The sequence below is a fragment of the Hyperolius riggenbachi genome, chromosome 5 (genome assembly GCF_040937935.1).
Source record: "Hyperolius riggenbachi isolate aHypRig1 chromosome 5, aHypRig1.pri, whole genome shotgun sequence".
NCBI classification, from domain to species: Eukaryota; Metazoa; Chordata; class Amphibia; order Anura; family Hyperoliidae; genus Hyperolius; species Hyperolius riggenbachi.
The window spans coordinates 101,961,019-101,980,459 of record NC_090650.1 but is presented as its reverse complement, the minus strand read 5'-3'; the positions used below and the strand labels follow the sequence as shown (position 1 = coordinate 101,980,459).

The following is a 19,441-nucleotide window of genomic DNA, read 5'->3' as shown; positions in this document are numbered from 1 at the left end:
TGGAGATGATCAGTTCAATCTACAGGAACTCTCCATCTGAGGAATTCTCAATGAACTATGAGATTGATTTGATCACCAATTAGTGACTGAAGGGTACCATACAATATTAGATGTATTTTAACAGATTGAACATTCAGTTCACCTTCGCTGCTAAATTCACACACCACCGATATTTGTGCCTCCTAATTACGATAAATGTTGGGCAACACCAACACCCAAATTACCGTCTGATCGCCTCTGTAGCCGCAATTAACTCTGTGAGCCTATGTGGAGTCGTAATATCTCATTGAGCAGAATGTCAATTATGGGCGGGGAGAGAGTGGCAGTTCCCCCTCCTCTCTGCCCGTCCTTAGGAACAGGATAATATTAATAACTATCATTCTGAGCTCAATCTCCACAAGCCCACATACAGTATGTCGCAGCTCTCCTGTGCACTGGTGCAGTACAGCATATCGTAACCATAAGCAGTGAGTGGAGGAGGCGTTCCTAAGGATGGGGAGAGAGGAGGGGGAACTGACAATTTTTCCCTGACCATAATCAACGATCTGCTCAGTCGACTATAGGGGGCGCTGGAGTGTGAGGATGATGCTGTGACATTTGTCACAGCTGAAGAGAATTAAAAGTATGTTGAGAAAAACCCAATCTAGGGGTACTTTAAACATACATCTGTCACTATAACAATCAATAAAGAGAGATCACAGTGCACACGTCTCCTATTGAAATACCTCACAGGTATTCACTTATTGGGCCATATACAACATACTTTTTCTCCTAAGTTTTCTCCTACGCGATACTTTTACACCTTGCATAAAATGCCTTTTAAGCCACCAGCAAGAAAGACAATACTCTTGACAGTACTTTTCACCTACTTTTTAGGACTTTTCCAATTGCAGAGTATTAAAAAATAGTTTATACAAAAGATGAAACATTATCTCCAAGGAGAAAACACAGAAGAAATAGTGAATTGAATAAGGGCCATTGCCTCTTGATGGAGCAGTCACTGGTTATTATCAAGCCATATACAGTGGTTTGCAAAAGTATTCGGCCCCCTTGAAGTTTTCCACATTTTTTCACATTACTGCCACAAACATGAATCAATTTTATTGGAATTCCATGTGAAAGACCAATACAAAGTGGTGTACATGTGAGGAGTGGAACAAAAATCATACATGATTCCAAACATTTTTTACAAATCAATAACTGCAAAGTGGGGTGTGCGTAATTATTCAGCCCCCTTTGGTCAGTTGCCCATAGACATTGCCTGATGAGTGCTAATGACTAATTAGAGTTCACCTGTGTGTAATCTAATGTCAGTACAATTACAGCTGCTCTGTGACAGTCTCAAAGGTTGTCTAAGAGAATATTGGGAGCAACAACACCATGAAGTCCAAAGAACACACCAGACAGGGATAAAGTTATTGAGAAATTTAAAGCAGGCTTAGGCTACAACAAGATTTCCAAAGCCGAATACTTTTGCAAACCACTGTAGAATACATTCAAGAGAGAATCCAGATGTATTACATAAATTGTTTGCTGGTTAAGTGCACTACCTTTGACCTATTCAGTAGGAGACCTTGGGCAAGGCTCCCCAACACTGCTACTGCCTATAGAGCGCATACTAGTGGCTGCAGCTCTGGTACTTTGAGTTCGCCAGGAGAAAAGCGCATTATACATTTTATTTGTCTAATTGAAACTGAAAGTTTATGTTTATTATTTCCTTTAAAAGAGTGGGGAATTGCTTGCCTCAGTAGGATGAACTCCGTACAGTAGACATCAGCAACTGGATGGATTATGATAATAGGAAGTACAGGAGAAGGTTGATGATGATTACGGGGTGAAACGATTGTCGACTGCTTCAGCACCTCTGTACTTCCTGCTTCCTCTCTTGAATGTACATCTGTCACTAGTTTAGGTTTTAAAGTGAAAGAGAAACATTTAATTGCCTTTTCATCCACTTTAATCCACTGCCATTATCAGAACCTACATCAGTGTTCTCCCCAGGCTCTTTGGAGCACCCGGCTAGTTTTGGTGAGCACCCGGCTGTCATCGACTCACCTCCTCCTATGCTGTAAGCAGAGTTGCACACAGAAGCACCAGCCCTGCATTCTCTCATTTCGCCCCACCCGGCTACTTTTTCATGCCACCCGGCTGGAAAAAATGTCTGGGGAGAACACTGTAACATGATGCACTGTTATTACGGTCACAGTAACTGTGTTAACTCTCTGTGGAGGAAAATAAGGGTTACCTCAGTACAAAGCCACAATTATTATTTATTATTTAGTATTTATATAGCATTGACATCTTCCACAGTGCTGTACAGAGTATATTTTGTGTTGTCACTTAACTGTCCCTCAGAGGGGCTCACAATCTAATCCCTATTATAGTCATATGTCTATGTATGTATTGTAGTTTAGGGCCAAATTTATATGTATAGTGTAGTGTATGTAATGTAATCTAGAGCCAATTTAGAGGGATGCATATTAACTTATCTGTATGTTTTTGGGAGGAAAAAGGAGTGATGGAGAAAACCCATGCAGACACAGGGAGAACATACAAACCCCTTTCAGATGTTGCCCTAGCTGGGATTCGAACCGGGAATCCAGTGCTGCAAGGAAAGAGTGCTAACCACTAGCCTACCGTGCTGCTCAATGCTGCTGCTTTTTACAGCATGTAGTGGCTGAGTGTGAAACTAGTGAAACTAAAGTGAAAGGAAACTTTATAAAAAGTTTTTTTTTCCTTTAAAAGACCCTGTCACTTGTTTAACAACTTTAACAAGTGTTTTGAATCTTTTTTTTTTTTTAACAGTCAAATTTTATTGTTTTTTGAACAGAGAATAAGATACAACACTGGTGAGTAACACCAGAACGATGTCCCCCCCCCCCCCCCACCCTAGCCCTCAGGCCCCCCACCCCACCCTGAGTGCATCACGTCGACAGGAGAGTTTGCAGGAGGAAAAGGGGTTAACCCACTGCTAAGCAGAAATCTCGAGTTATTTAAACAATATCAGGTGTGTGAGAGGACATGTATTCAGACCATTGAAGCCAAATTTTTTCAAATTTCAGGGGACATTTCCTGTTGAGATAGGTTAGTTTGTACCAGACCATAGCTTTATTGATTCTCTTAAACCAGGGGTTCTTAGAGGGAGGTTGGTCGGAAAACCATTTAAAGAAGAGTTCTCGCCGAGCATACAGACATAGGATCTTGACCAGTATGATCTGATGATTGGAAAGCGTGGCGTCTGTATAGAGACCCAGGAGAAGGGATTTGGGATCTACCACTATCCTTTCACCCATAACTTCCGTTATAGTTTTAGCTACCATGCACCAGTATACTTGTATCTTATCACAGGACCATACCATATGAAAAAAGTCGCCTTCCACCCTCTGACACTTAGGGCATAGGTCGGATCTTTCTGGGAAGATTGCATGCATTTGAGTAGGGGTGCGGTAGGTTCTATATATCAGCTTGAGATGTAGGAATTTATCTGTGGCCGATATCGTAACCCCCTCCAAACTGGACAAAACCTCTTCCCATTCACTATCCGCAAGGGGTCCTACATCCACCTCCCACTTGTCTCTCGCTTTAGCCAGCCTGGGTGTGGACTGGGGAATTAACCTGGAATATATTTCGGATAAAGGTCTCTCTAAGTGCTGTCTTATAAGAGGGGCCTCTATGCAATCCGATTCCCAGGTCCAACGACCAGGGAACTGCTTTTGCCAGGCATACCAAACTTGGTGGTAGCGGAAAAGCATGTGATTTGGTAGACCATACTTGGATTTCAATTCAACAAATGAGAGTAGGGTACCTGAAGGAGCAAGATGTGATAACTGCTTGATTCCGTTATCCGCCCAGACCTAAGGGTCCGGGATGCTGGTGAAGTGAGGAAGATTCGGGTTGCCCCAAATAGGGGTATATGGGGAGAGGGTGCACGGGCCCCGCCGTCCGGCCCTACTGACTTCCCAGGCTTTGATAGTAGTTTTCATAGGGGTTGTAATCAGGGAGTGCCTATTGACCCCCCTAAAGGGGAGGTTTGTGAGGGCCTCAAAGGACCCCATGACCGCAGCCTCCAGCACCACCGCTGTGTTGCGTACGTCCTGGGAGAACCACCAGCGAATGGTTACCAGGAGAGAGGCCAAAAAATACTTCCTGAGATTTGGGAGGGCTAAACCTCCACGGTCTAGGGGAAGCTGCAAGGCGGAAAGCGAGAGACGTGGAGCACAGCCCCCCCCCCCCCCATATAAAGCTGGATGTGATGGTGTCTACCTTGCGGAAGAAGGCCAGTGGGATCCAGACTGGGGATTGCCTGAGCACATAGTTAAATCTCGGCAGAAACAGCATCTTAAAGAGGTTCACCCGTCCCACGACTGAAAGCGGAAGTGTTCTCCAGGCTTGGGCCTTACGGGCATAGTGGTCCAGCACTGGTTGAACATTAAGTGCAACATAGTTTCCAAAGTTCCCATCTATTATAATGCCTAGGTATTTAAAGCAGGACACCCAGCTGAGCAAGGGATGAGAGGGCTGGGAAGTTACTTCTTGGTCTATGGGAAAGAGAAGGGACTTATCCCAGTTGATGGGGATTCCGGAGTATACTCCAAAGAGATTGAGAATCTGCAATGCTGCTGATAAAGATGAGCCCGCGTCATTTAGGAATAGAAGCATGTCATCCGCGTAAAGTGCCACCTTCTCGACCAATCCCCCCACCCGAAGCCCCACCACCTCCTCCGCTAAGCAGATTTGGATGGCTGCAGGCTCAATTGCAAGCGCAAATAAAAGAGGGGACAGGGGGCACCCCTGGCGGGTCCCCCTGCGGAGTGGGAATGGGTTGGAAATTGTATCATTGGTTTTGATTCTAGCAATCGGGGAGTCATACATCAACCTCACCCATTTAATGAATTTTTCTCCTATTCCATAGAAGTGTAGAGCCTCCCAGAGGTACGGCCACTCAACCGAGTCGAACGCCTTTTCGGCGTCGAGCGTTGCAACGACCCTATTCCCTGAATCGTCTCGAGGGAGAGACAGGTGTGTATGAAGTCTTCTCAGGTTGATGTCCGTACCCCTGGCAGGCATGAATCCAGTCTGATCTGGGTGAATAAGTGTCTCAATAACCTGGGCCAGTCTTCTGGCCAAGATTTTGGCCAGTATCTTAATATCTACGTTGAGTAGGGAGATTGGTCGATAGGAGGCACATCGGGTAGTCTCCTTCTCTTTCTTAGGGTTCACCACTATGAGGGCGGTTCTCATTGAGTCTGGTATTGGGCATTCAGCTTGCATAGAGTTATATAGTTCATCTAGAATTGGGCTTACCTCTGCTTTGTATAGTTTATAGTATTCCACGGGAATACCATCTAATCCAGGTGTTTTACCTGTTTGCATGCTAGAAATGGCCATTTCAACTTCATCTTCCGTTATATCCTCATCCAAGATTTTTTGTTGTTCCGCTTCCAGCCGTGGGAGAGGGACCCCCCCAAGGTATTCCATGAGCTCAGGCAGAGTATAGTGGGCTCTCGAGGAGTAAAGATTGATGTAGTATTCTCTGAATATTTTATTGATATCAGGGGAGGTGTTATGAGCCACACCTGTATTATCTAAAATAAGTGGTATGCTAGTTTTGGGTGTTTGGTCTCTGGCTAGCCATGCCAGTAGGCTACCACATTGGTTCCCTTGCTCAAAAATGCGGTGCGTTTGTCTAAGAAGAAATTTCCTAGTCAAATCCACCTCCATTAGGTTTACCTTCCCCTGGGCCGACTTCCACTGTTTGAAACCGTCTGGGGATGGGCAGTTAGTAAATACAGCTTCCTTGGTTTTGGCGAGGTCAGTTGCTTGTGTGAGTGCGGCTTTGCGAGTGTCCCTGACCTTTTTTATAGATGACCTGTAAGCACCCCTAATATATGCCTTAGAGGCATCCCAGACCACATCTTTCGAGCATGTATCCCTGTTTGTGTGCCAGTATTCTGACCAGGCAGTGTGTATCTCCCCTTCCACCTCCTCGTCCTGGATCCAGTACGAGGATATCCTCCACGTGGTGAGGGACCTCGCATTCCCCGTGGCCAAGGACAGCATAATAGGAGCGTGATCTGATATGGCCCAAGGAAGGCGGTCAATGTCCCCCAGCAGCGGGAGCACATCCTGAGACACAAAAAAGTGATCCAATCTGGACATGGTGTGATATGTTGAGGATTGGCAGGTGAAGCCTTGTGCCGAGGGGTGTTTCCACCTCCAGGCATCGGTTAACATGAAAGCGTCCGCCCAGTTACGGAGATCGGGGGAGTATCTGCTCCCCGCAGAGGTTCTGTCTGAGGGCTGCATTATGAGATTGAAATCCCCTGCCACTATCACCTTGGCTGAAGGGTATTTAGCTATAAGTGGCATGAGATCGTAGAGGACAGTAGAGTCGGCCGGAGGGGGAAGATACACACTTACGATTACATATTCAATTCTATTAAAGTTAGCATGTAGTAGAACAAATCTGCCATGAGGGTCCGTCTTGACCTCTAGGGTCTCATATAGCAAATTTTTATTGATAAGAATACATACACCCCTGGAGTAGGAGGAGTAGGTGGCATGGTAATGCGCCACGATCCAGGGTTTCTTAGCTGTAAGGATACGGCTACCCTGGAGATGTGTTTCCTGTAGTAGACAGATCTGGGGTTTGTGCTGTTTTAGATAATTAAAGATAAGTGAGCGTTTTATTTTGTTATTTAGGCCCCTCACGTTCCACGTAAGGAGAGAGAGCCTTTGGTTGTCAGACATACCCAAGGCGCATAAAAATTATTTGAGACAGTCGGGGAGAGCCCCATGGCAGATTAGTTCCTGTACGACGCAATGCACTCATAATTCCCCGATAAACCCACCCTGTATTCCCCCCCCAACATGAGAATACTTTATCCCTAAAACCCCCAAAAGTAACTTGCATGTCAAGATGTCAGTTCGGCTTCACTCCGAACCGTAGCATACCGTACAACACATACTGACTAATAACAGCTCTAACAATAGCGCAGCAAGCTACAGGCATTACACAGATTGACAGGCTGGTTCCGTAATAAGCAGAGGTTAAGATATGCGAGCAACCAGACACATTGCAGCTACATAGATATGTTCTTTCTGACAGCCTAGAGCAACCATGTGAGGTTGCCAGATAAGGCCCGACTGGGCGTATAAGGAGTGTTCCAGTCCCCATAGCCCCGGTTGGGCAGCGGAGATATCAAAAAATAAAAATAAAGTAAAATAAGTATAAAAGTCCCCATTCCGGAGTCTCAGGAGATAGGATAGGTGCAGGTAAAGAAAAGGCAGGCATCTCCCACGATGGCGGCCTGCGCCCAGCCGTATGTCAAAATCAGAGGCCCAGCCTGTCCAGGTGATTCTAACGGCTGCAAGGAGGCAGACTGGGACCTGGGTCCTGATATATATTAGGCCGGGAAAAGAAAGAAAGGAGCATAAAACAAAAGATATGTATGCGGATAGTACTTATCCTGGTCGGGCTTCCAGCCACGAGGCAGCCTCCTCTGGAGTGGTAAAGATGCGAACCGTCTCGCCATCCTCCACGCGTAGTTTGGCCGGGAAGATGGTAGCATACTTTATCCCCTTGTCTCGGAGAGATTTCCTCACCGCCTCAAAGGATTTGCGGAGGCGTTGTGTTTCAGCGGTGAAATCCGGGAAGATGAGGAGAAGGCCGTTTTCATAATGGAGGTCGCCGACCCGGCGGGCCTCCCGCAATACCAGATCGCGGTCACGAAAGTTGAGGAGGCGGAAGATGAAAGGTCTCGACCGTGCGCCGGGTGGGGGCTTCTTAGCTGGGATTCTGTGAGCCCGCTCTACCACGAACTGCTGAGAGAAAGCAGCGTCTGGGAGCAACTCACGCAGTAGGCCCTCCGTAAAGGCTGTTGTATCGTCGCCCTCGGCGCCCTCCGGGAGGCCAACAATACGGAGATTGTTTCGCCTGTTTCGGTTCTCCGCGTCCTCCGCTCTGGCCACAAGGGTGCGGACCTGTTTCTTTAGAGATTGGATGTCCGAGGAGTGGGTAACGGAGGTGTTCTCGATGGCGGTGGTTCTCGCCTTGACCTCAGATAGGCGGGTACGTATCCGGGTGAGGTCCTGCCGGATCAGTCCGGTGTCTGAGTGCACCTGGTCAATCTTGGCAGATATCTTTTCATCCAGCTTGGCCAGTGCTTCTAGCAAGGAGGGGTGATCATCTTCCTCCTGCGCCGCCATTGTCTGGATAGCCTTGCTACGTTTTTTAGGAGCAGGCGTTGGCGGGGCCTCCAGGCCGCGTTGGGCTGCCTTGGCTGCAGCTAAGTTGCTGGTTTCCTGCCTATTCTTCCCCCGTGACATACGGAGGAGTTCTGTGAGGTTTGCCCGTTGCCAAAAGCGTGGTCAGAGAGCAATTAGAGTTGTTCAGGAGAAAAAAATCAGTAAGCTAGTAGCGGAGACTCTAAAGGCACGTCTTCTCACTCCGCCATCTTGGACACGCCCCCAGTGTTTTGAATCTTTACAAGAGAGTTCTAACAAACAGCTGTGACCCACAAGTGATAGCATCCCAAGTTCATTCCTGCGTAGGGATGTTGACACAGACTACCTCTTCATTCATTGGATGGATAAGCTGTGATGTATCCATTTATCCTGCTATTATAAACAGCCAACTGTACATTGTCCAGCGGAATTACAGAGGCTCATATAACATTAAAAAATCACCAAATGCATTCTCACGCACTCACACAATGCCAATTCAGGTTGTCAATTCCTTAACTGGATAAATAATGGAAATACAGGTACGTAACTCAATGAATAGACACCAGCGGGAGGTAAAGACTACTGCAAAATACACACAGTTAGCTTTCACCCAGACTTTGCATTTTAATGCACACATAGAGCATGATGAGATCTGTACCACTATGATCATCTTTGTGTTTTTATGCAGTGAATTCTTTAGTCTGTAGTCAGGGGAAATTCCAGGATTTTGAGGATGTGGAGGGGGGGGGGGGGGGGGGAGGTCTGAAAGGTCTCTAAAGGGCCAATACACTGGTCGATTTCAGCATTTGATCAATCGATCGATTCTATAGATCGATCAGAAATCGATTCTATCAAATTTCCCATTCAATCGATTTGCAGATGATTTCGATCGATTTCAATCGGGTTGATCTATCTGACAGAATGGAAAATCTAGGTTGATCTGCTGCTTGTAGCAGTTGGATGGCCCATAGAGTTGGATGGCCCATAGAGTTGCATTGGATTTAACCACTTGAGGACCTAGGGCTTTCTACCCCTTAAGGACCGGCCACTTTTTTTCCATTCAGACCACTGCAGCTTTCACGGTTTATTGCTCGCTCATACAACCTACCACCTAAATGAATTTTGGCTCCTTTTCTTGTCACTAATAAAGCTTTCTTTTGGTGCTATTTGATTGCTCCTGCGATTTTTACTTTTTATTATATTCATCAAAAAAGACATGAATTTTGGCCAAAAAATGATTTTTTTAACTTTCTGTGCTGACATTTTTCAAATAAAGTAAAATTTCTGTATACATGCAGCGCGAAAAATGTGGACAAACATGTTTTTGATTAAAAAAAACCCCATTCAGTGTATATTTATTGGTTTGGGTAAAAGTTATAGCGTTTACAAACTATGGTGCAAAAAGTGAATTTTCTCATTTTCAAGCATCTATGACTTTTCTGACCCCCTGTCATGTTTCATGAGGGGCTAGAATTCCAGGATAGTATAAATACCCCCCAAATTACCCCATTTTGGAAAGAAGACATCCCAAAGTATTCACTGAGAGGCATAGTGAGTTCATAGAAGATATTATTTTTTGTCACAAGTTAGCGGAAAATGACACTTTGTGAGAAAAAAAAAAAAGTTTCCATTTCTTCTAACTTGCGACAAAAAAAAAATGAAATCTGCCACGGACTCACCATGCCCCTCTCTGAATACCTTGAAGGGTCTACTTTCCCAAATGGGGTCATTTGTGGGGTGTGTTTACTGTCCTGACATTTTGGGGGGTGCTAAATTGTAAGCACCCCTGTAAAGCCTAAAGGTGCTCATTGGACTTTGGACCCCTTAGCGCAGTTAGGCTGCAAAAAAGTGCCACACATGTGGTATTGCCGTACTCAGGAGAAGTAGTATAATGTGTTTTGGGGTGTATTTTTACACATACCCATGCTGGGTGGGAGAAATATCTCTGTAAATGACAATTTGTTAATTTTTTTTACACACAATTGTCCATTTACAGAGATCTTTCTCCCACTCAGCATGGGTATGTGTAAAAATACACCACAAAACACATTATACTACTTCTCCTGAGTACGGCAATACCACATGTGTGGCACTTTTTTGCACCCTAACTGCGCTAAAGGGCCCAAAGTCCAATGAGTACCTTTAGGATTTCACAGGTCATTTTGAGAAATTTCGTTTCAAGACTACTCCTCACGGTTTAGGGCCCCTAAAATGCCAGGGCAGTATAGGAACCCCACAAATGACCCCATTTTAGAAAGAAGACACCCCAAGGTATTCCGTTAGGAGTATGGTGAGTTCATAGAAGATTTTATTTTTTGTCAAAAGTTAGCGGAAAATGACACTTTGTGAAAAAACACAATTAAAATCAATTTCCGCTAACTTGTGACAAAAAATAAAATCTTCTATGAACTCGCCATACTACTAACGGAATACCTTGGGGTGTCTTCTTTCTAAAATGGGGTCATTTGTGGGGTTCCTATACTGCCCTGGCATTTTAGGGGCCCTAAACCGTGAGGAGTAGTCTTGAAACGAAATTTCTCAAAATGACCTGTGAAATCCTAAAGGTACTCATTGGACTTTGGGCCCTTTAGCGCAGTTAGGGTGCAAAAAAGTGCCACACATGTGGTATCGCCATACTCGGGAGAAGTAGTACAATGTGTTTTGGGGTGTATTTTTACACATACCCATGCTGGCGGGGGAAGAAATACCTCTGTAAATGGACAATTGTGTGTAAAAAAATCAAAAGATTGTCATTTACAGAAGTATTTCTCCCACCCAGCATGGGTATGTGTAAAAATACACCCCAAAACACATTATACTACTTCTCCCGAGTACGGCGATACCACATGTGTGGCACTTTTTTGCACCCTAACTGCACTAAGGGGCCCAAAGTCCAATGAGTACCTTTAGGATTTCACAGGTCATTTTTGTTTCAAGACTACTCCTCACGGTTTAGGGCCCCTAAAATGCCAGGGCAGTATAGGAACCCCACTAATGACCCCATTTTAGAAAGAAGACACCCCAAGGTATTCCGTTAGGAGTATGGTGAGTTCATAGAAGTTTTTATTTTTTTGTCACAAGTTAGCGGAAATTGATTTTAATTGTTTTTTTTCACAAAGTGTCATTTTCCGCTAACTTGTGACAAAAAATAAAATCTTCTATGAACTCACCATACTCCGTACGGAATACCTTTGGGTGTCTTCTTTCTAGAATGGGGTCATTTGTGGGGTTCCTATACTGCCCTGGCATTTTAGGGGCCCTAAACCGTGAGGAGTAGTCTTGAAACCAAATGTCGCAAAATGACCTGCGAAATCCTAAAGGTACTCATTGGACTTTGGGCCCCTTAGCGTACTTAGGGTGTAAAAAAAAGTGCCACACATGTGGTACCGCCGTACTCAGGAGAAGTAGTATAATGCGTTTTGGGGTGTATTTTTACACATACCCATGCTAAGTGGGAGAAATATCTCTGTAAATGACAATTGTTTGATTTTTTTACACACAATTGTCCATTTACATAGAAATTTCTCCCACCCAGCATGGGTATGTGTAAAAATACACCCCAAAACACATTATACTACTTTTCCTGAGTATGGCGGTACCACATGTGTGACACTTTTTTGCAGCCTAGGTGCGCTAAGGGGCCCAACGTCCTATTCACAGGTCATTTTGAGGCATTTGTTTTCTAGACTACTCCTCGCGGTTTAGGGCCCCTAAAATGCCAGGGCAGTATAGGAACCCCACAAGTGACCCCATTTTAGAAAGAAGACACCCCAAGGTATTCCGTTAGGTGTATGGCGAGTTCATAGAAGATTTTTGTTTTCTGTCACAAGTTAGTGAAAAATGACACTTTGTGAAAAAAAACCAATAAAAATCAATTTCCGCTAACTTTTGACAAAAAATAAAATCTTCTATGAACTCGTCATACACCTAACAGAATACCTTGGAGTGTCTTTTTTTCTAAAATGGGGTCACTTGTGGGGTTCCTATACCGCCCTGGCATTTTACAATCCCAAAACCGTGAGTAGTCTGGAAACCAAATGTCTCAAAATGACTGTTCAGGGGTATAAGCATCTGCAAATTTTGATGACAGGTGGTCTATGAGGGGGCGAATTTTGTGGAACCGGTCATAAGCAGGGTGGCCTTTTAGATGACAGGTTGTATTGGGCCTGATCTGATGGATAGGAGTGCTAGGGGGGTGACAGGAGGTGATTGATGGGTGTCTCAGGGGGTGGTTAGAGGGGAAAATAGATGCAATCAATGCACTGGGGAGGTGATCGGAAGGGGATCTGAGGGTTTGGCCGAGTGATCAGGAGCCCACACGGGGCAAATTGGGGCCTGATCTGATGGGTAGGTGTGCTAGGGGTTGACAGGAGGTGATTGATGGGTGTCTCAAGGTGTGATTAGAGGGGGGAATAGATGCAAGCAATGCACTGGCGAGGTGATCAGGGCTGGGGTCTGAGGGCATTCTAAGGGTGTGGGCGGGTGATTGAGTGCCCTAGGGGCAGATAGGGGTCTAATCTGATAGGTAGCAGTGACAGAGGGTGATTGATGGGTAATTAGTGGGTGTTTAGGGTAGAGAACAGATGTAAACACTGCACTTGGGAGGTGATCGGACGTCGGATCTGCGGGCGATCTATTGGTGTGGGTGGGTGATCAGATTGCCCGCAAGGGGCAGGTTAGGGGCTTATTGATGGGTGGCAGTGACAGCGGGTGATTGATGGGCGGCAGTGACAGGGGGTGATTGATGGGTGGCAGTGACAGGGGGTGATTGATGGGTGATTGATAGGTGATTGACAGGTAATCAGTGGGTTATTACAGGGGAGAACAGATGTAAATATTGCACTGGCGAATTGATAAGGGGGGGTCTGAGGGCAATCTGAGCGTGTAGGCGGGCGATTGGGTGCCCGCAAGGGGCAGATTAGGGTCTGATCTGATGGGTAACAGTGACAGGTGGTGATAGGGGGTGATTGATGGGTGATTGATGGGTAATTAGTGGGTGTTTAGAGGAGAGAATAGATGGAAACACTGCGCTTGGGTGGTGATCTGATGTCGGATCTGCGGGCGATCTATTGGTGTGGGTGGGTGATCAGTTTGCCCGCAAGGGGCAGGTTAGGTGCTGATTGTTGGGTGGCAGTGACAGGGGGTGATTGATGGGTGATAGGTGATTGGCAGGTGATTGACAGGTGATCAGTGGGTTATTACAGGGAAGGCCAGATGTAATTAATGCACTGGCGAATTTATAAGGGGGGGGGGGGGGGTCTGAGGGGAATCTGAGCGTGTGGGCGGGTGATTGGGTGCCCGCAAGGGGCAGATTAGGGTCTGATCTGATAGGTAACAGTGACGGTTGGTGATAGGGGGTGATTGATGGGTAATTAGTGGGTGTTTAGAGAAGATAACAGATGTAAACAATACATTTGGGAGGTAATCTGACGGCGGGTTTGCGGGCGATCTAATGGTGTGGGTGGGTGATCAGATTGCCCGCAAGGGGCAGGTTAGGGGCTGATTGATGGGTGGCAGTGACAGGGGGTGACAGGGGGTGATTGATGGGTGATAGGTGATTGGCAGGTGATTGACAGGTGATCAGTGGGTTATTACAGGGAAGAACAGATGTAATTAATGCACTGGTGAATTGATAAGGGGGGGTCAGAGGGCAATCTGAGCGTGTGGGCGGGTGATTGGGTGCCCGCAAGGGGCAGATTAGAGTCTGATCTGATAGGTAAAAGTGACAGGTGGTGATAGGGGGTGATTGATGGGTGATTGATGGGTAATTAGTGGGTGTTTAGAGGAGAGAATAGATGTAAACAATGGATTTTGGAGGTGATCTGATGTCGGATCTGCGGGCGATCTATTGGTGTGGGGGGGTGATCAGATTGCCCGCAAGGGGCAGGTTAGGGGCTGATTGATGGGTGGCAGTGACACGGGTGATTGACGGGTGATTGACGGGTGATTGACAGGTGATGGACAGGTGATTGACAGGTGATCAGGGGGGATAGATGCATACAGTACATGGGGGGGGGGGGTCTGGGGGGGGGGGGGTCTTGGGAGAATCTGAGGGGTGGGGGGGGTGATCAGGAGGGAGCGGGGGGCAGGGGGGGGATAAAAAAAAAATAGCGTTGACAGATAGTGACAGGGAGTGATTGATGGGTGATTAGGGGGGTGATTGGGTGCAAACAGGGGTCTGGGGGGTGGGCAGGGGGGGTCTGATGGGTGCTGTGGGCGATCTGGGGCGGGGGGGGGGGGAAATCAGTGTGCTTGGTGCAGACTAGGGTGGCTGCAGCCTGCCCTGGTGGTCCCTCGGACATTGGGACCACCAGGGCAGGAGGCAGCCTGTATAATACACTTTGTAAACATTACAAAGTGTATTATACACTTTGTATGCGGCGATCGTCGGGTTAACATCCCGCCAGCGCTTCCGTATGGCCGGCGGGATGTTGCGGCGGGTGAGCGGCGCCAGGCGGAGGCGGAGGATCGCGTCACGGATGACGCGATCGCTCCGCCCATGCCCATACAAGGACCGCCGCCAATTGTCAATACGGCGGTCCTTGCGGCGTCCACTTCCCGGCCGCCAATTGTATATACGGCGGTCGGGAAGTAGTTAATGGTCCAATAATGCATTTAGATCGATTTCCAATATATTTCATCCTGAAATCTATTGTAAATCTGTTCCTAGTGAGTGGCACACATCAGATAGATTCCTATCATATTGGACCTGTCAGGCATCTGCCACAAATCTATCTGGAGGTCAAATCTGCTGCAAATCTATAAGTGTATGGCCACCTTAACCACTTAACGACCAGCCAACGCCGATAGGCGGCGGCTGGTCGCAGTGGTGTTTCCATGGAAATGTGTTTACATTGTACGGCGCTGCTGTCACAGCAGCGCCGTAAAGAAGATCGGTGATCCCCGGCCTCTGATTGGCTTTCACCCAGATAGGCATCTGATAGGCTGAAGCCTGCCTGCCACACGATCTGTGCTGGGGCTGAAGAGCCCACCCAGCACAGATCATTGAACATTCCTGCGGTCCTTAAGTGGTTAAGCCATGCACAATATATTAATATAGTATGGGTATTGTTTGACCATGGTAGGGATTAGATTGTGAGCTCCTCTGAGGAGAGTCATGACTGTACTCTGTAAAGAGCTGCAGAAGCTGACAGTGCTATATAAATACATACTAGTAATAAGAATAAGACAATGTTGATTTGTTTGGGGGGGGGGATGGGGAGACAGGAGAATGGGGGAAAGAGATAAAAAAGAGTGAGGGAAAGGTAAAGAAAGGAAAGTGAAAGACAGTAAAGGGAAAGAGATATGAAAGAGTGTCTGTGGGGAGGAAGAGAGTTGGTAAAAGAGAGAGAGGAGGGGGAAGAGTGAGAGACAGGAATGGGGGGATAGAAAGACACACACACAGCAGGAGAGAGAGAGAGGCACAGGACAGAGGGAAAGGGCAGCACATACCATAGTGCAGGAAGCAGCATGGTGCTGTGAGCTGCAGGATGCCACACACAGGATGCCTACTGTCATTCTGGTATCTCAACTTGTGCCTATCCCCAGACACTGCACCAACCCCAGTCTGAGCGGGGATTCTGGGCACCAGTAATCCCCCTGCTAAACGTGTCTGTGGTAGTATACTGTAGTTTGCAGGCAGCATTTTTCTTCGTGTTTCATTACATACACACCTGCCCCAGCGATGAATGGAACAGCGTGTAAAACTCACATAGACTGCATTTTACATGCATTTTAACAAGAATACTTATTTCCCTTTAATATGCATTTGGAGAAACACCTGTAAAACACACTACAACATATATAAAAAATGCAACTCGTCACTGTAAAATGTGCATAAAATGTATGTAAAAAAAAAACAAATGGGAGCTTAGAGAAAAGGAAAGCAAACCGAAAAATACACACGATTTCTCTAGTCAGATTAGTAGTAAAAATCTAGTCAGATTAAAAAGGTATTCTTTCAGTTCTTTAAAACCATGTAATAATATTTCAAGACAGACAACAAAATATTATTATTATTATTACTAACACTGATACTGATACAGCCATATATAAGCCTTCACTTTTGTAAATGGAGAGTTAGGACAAGCAAGGTGTGACTTATTTTCATAGTTGACGGCTGTAATATGCTGAAATATTTCAGAAATGTACATCTATCTACAAACTAGTGTTTATAGATGATAGTTCTACAACAAAATTGCAATATTCAGTGTACCAGACAAAATCATCACCATTAAAGGGAATAAAAAGCGGTCTTGTTTTTTATTATTGTTTTACTTCTTTTTTAAATTAGCAATAAACATGTAAACATATTATTATTATTATTATATATCCACTTCCGGACGAGAGCAATTTTCACATATCAGTGCTGCTCCCCTTCATTCACCAATACCTTTATTACTACTTATCACTCCTAAATTATCTTTTTAGTGTGTGAAAAATGTGCTTAGTATTTACCTTATTTTCTATGCATTTTAAAGGGAAAATAAAGGAAAAAATAGAAAAAACACGCTATTTCTCCATTTACATCCATTATATCATTACAATAAGCAGTACTAACTTAAGCAGTACTAACTATAATTTAATTTTTAAGCATCGATTGTATTTGCTTATCCATCCTGTTTATTACAACATTTAGATTATGTTCCTAGTACAATGAAAGATGACAATATGACAATATTGTATTTAGAAATAACGGTGTGTTTTTTTGCTTTCTCATTGTACACTATCAATGATTACAAGACCTTATTTGCAAAAATAATAGCAATATATCCTCGTGGAATATATATTTAAAAAAAATCAAGTTTTCAAGGTAACAATATATGTTTTTTCTTTTATATTCTGTCACTTTGTTTTCATTTTGTAATTACTTTTGATCCAGTTTGTGACTAAAAAGAATACAGAAGACATGGGCCTCAACCCTAAAACTCTCTAAACTCTACAACTCATCACGGTTAAAACAATACCACATATGCCTCATTTAGTAACAAACTGGTGGTGCAGTCTCCACAACTACACTGGATAAATACTGTATATCAGTCCAGTCGTCATTAAGGGGATATATATATATATATATATATATATACTGTATATATATATATATATATATATATATATATATATATATATGGGTTTTATTTATTTTTCTCAGTCAAGAACACATTAAATAACACAAATTAAAGCGTAATGTTCATTTAGAGTTTTACCTGCTGGTTTGATTTACAATGTGAGAAAAGCAGCACCGGTGTAAACAGTCGTAAATGAGAGTTCAGAAATGAATATAATACTCTCTTTATTTACACTTACACTTCTTTTTAGTATAGGATTAGCTTTTTTAGGACATTTTGTACTCATCCTGTTTTGATGCTACAAGTGCACTTGCTTGCCTACAATCTTCTGTTTTGATTGTTAAAGAGAACCCGAGGTGGCTTTGTATAACGTTAGTGGGGCACAGAGGCTGGTTGGGCACACTAACACCAGCCTCTGTTGCCCCATGGTGTGTGTCAAAGACCCCCCTTCTCGCCGCTATACCCCCGCAATGCTGGCGACACGCAGCGTGTCGCCAGCACAATGTTTACCCTAGCGCTGTCTGTCAGCGCCGCTCTGCCGCCTCCTCCGCATCGCCGCTACCCGCCCTCGTCCCTTCCCTCACGCTGATTGGAGGGAAGGGACGAGGGCGGGTAGCGGCGATGCGGAGGAGGCGGGGGAGCGGCGCTGACAGACAGCGCTAGGGTAAACATTGTGCTGGCGACGCGCTGCGTGTCGCCAGCACTGCGGGAAGGATAGCGGCGAGCAGGGGGGTCTTTGACACACACCATGGGGCAACAGAGGCTGGTGTTAGTGTGCCCAACCAGCCTCTGTGCCCCACTAACGTTATACAAAGCCACCTCGGGTTCTCTTTAAGCTTTGTAAATACAAGAGAAATCCCATTTTGCTGCAGCGCACCAAGGACAATGTAGTTCCAGCGTGAACAACGGAGCTTAGTTATCAGTTTTCAAGTCTGGGGACTTTACTCATGTAATGTTAGCAACCTGTTTACTGCAACAGTAAAGCAACACAGTCTTCTACTCACAAAGCCTAACCGTTTTATTTCTTTATAACCAGTGGAATGAATACATTTTTCTAAAATTATGTAATTTCTCCTGAAGTTCACATGTAATAAAAAAAGGCTTCAGCTCTTGATCAACATTTTCCTGATTTATTAACAGATGAAAATCCATGAAACTGAAAGCTGATGAAGTTTAGAAAACCTCATCCAACACTAACTGCTTGCCTCCAACTGCAGTTAACACCAACCCAATGCGTCTTTACCAGGGTTATGTATGAATGGAGAGCCACAGGTAGGCAGGTATGAAACAGAACTGTGCAGTTATTATAAATACTGTACTTAATAGTATTATTAATAAGCGCATGGAGTTATTTGCACCAAATACATAAGATTTGGAATTTCTGGCAAAAGATATCAAACTGCTTTAGTCATTTACCGGTATGTATTCATTCCAAAATCGACTATTACTTAGTTAAAGCCCACCTGAAGTGTAATTAGATTTAAATAAAAAATATATAGCTGGGCAGCATTAAATACGCAGAGCAGGATAATCTGCTTAATGCCGCTCCGCCGCCTCTCCTTCTCTGGTATTTGCCAGTGTAAAAAATTGTTACTTCTTGTAAAAATGACCACGACCTCTGTGAGAACTTCCAGGTCGCGGCTCCAGTCGGTAAAAGAGTGCACACATCTGCGCAAAGGGTGGGCGGAGTTATGGGAATTGAGAGGCAGAGATGGCCGCAATTAACTTCTATGACATCTACGAGGCAGAGAACAGCTCTGCCTCTTCCTACTAACAGCTTCTATGACCTAATGGGTCGGTCAGAGAAGAAGGGTCCTGTGGCTTCGGGGGGGGGGGGGGGGGGGGGGGACAAACGGCTGGGAAAATTTGTAATGTAAAAAGTAAGACTTCAGATCCACTTTAAAGCGGAATATAACCCTGCATTTCAACTTTGCTCTAAAACATTATTTACAGTATATTATATGCAACCAGCATTTTTTTTACTAGACCAGCATTGGAAGGGTTACACACAGCTTTAAAGTTCCTGGAGATTTCTGCAGACGCATCCGAAGCTGAAATAGATACATTTTGTTTACATAAATGTATCTAAGTGTTGAATGTGACTCATCTCTCTGACTGAGAAGGAGTTGGAGGACAGCCAAAGAGTG

General features: G+C 45.0%; 1 protein-coding gene across 4 annotated transcripts in view; it reads right to left on the bottom strand.

The window, feature by feature from the left end:
* CREB5 (cAMP responsive element binding protein 5) overlaps nt 1-19,441 on the bottom strand; it is an 839,414-nt gene that overhangs the window by 553,905 nt on the left and 266,068 nt on the right. The window lies entirely within an intron of this gene.